This window comes from Anneissia japonica, unplaced genomic scaffold (assembly GCF_011630105.1).
Source record: "Anneissia japonica isolate Jap-2015-1 unplaced genomic scaffold, ASM1163010v1 scaffold288284_len1145801_cov181, whole genome shotgun sequence".
Taxonomy (NCBI): Eukaryota; Metazoa; Echinodermata; class Crinoidea; order Comatulida; family Comatulidae; genus Anneissia; species Anneissia japonica.
In genome coordinates, this window is record NW_022712730.1 from 216,136 (window position 1) to 216,499 (window position 364).

Below are 364 nucleotides of genomic sequence, written 5' to 3' on the forward strand. Positions count from 1 at the left end.
ATCGTGTTATCGTCTAATACAATTAAATAATGTGTGTAATATTTAAGAATGCACCACGTGGGTCGCTTTCTTTGTTATGCGGTTGTAGTGTAGTATACGTAGCAGAGTGATGACAGCAAGCTAAGCCTGCCCAGGGCATAGATCGTGTACGTTCTTGATAATCGTAATGAAAACTTCGGGTGATAGACGATTGGGCCCTACTGGTGTGGACGATCGGACCCAAGATATTTTCAAATAAATTGTAGTCCTAATAGCAGGCCACTGCCAGCACCCCCACTTCCGATATCGTTCCAAACTACGTACTGTAAAATGAAAATACTGTATCGTAGCTAGGTCCTATGCCTACGATATTTTTTCAAAGAAA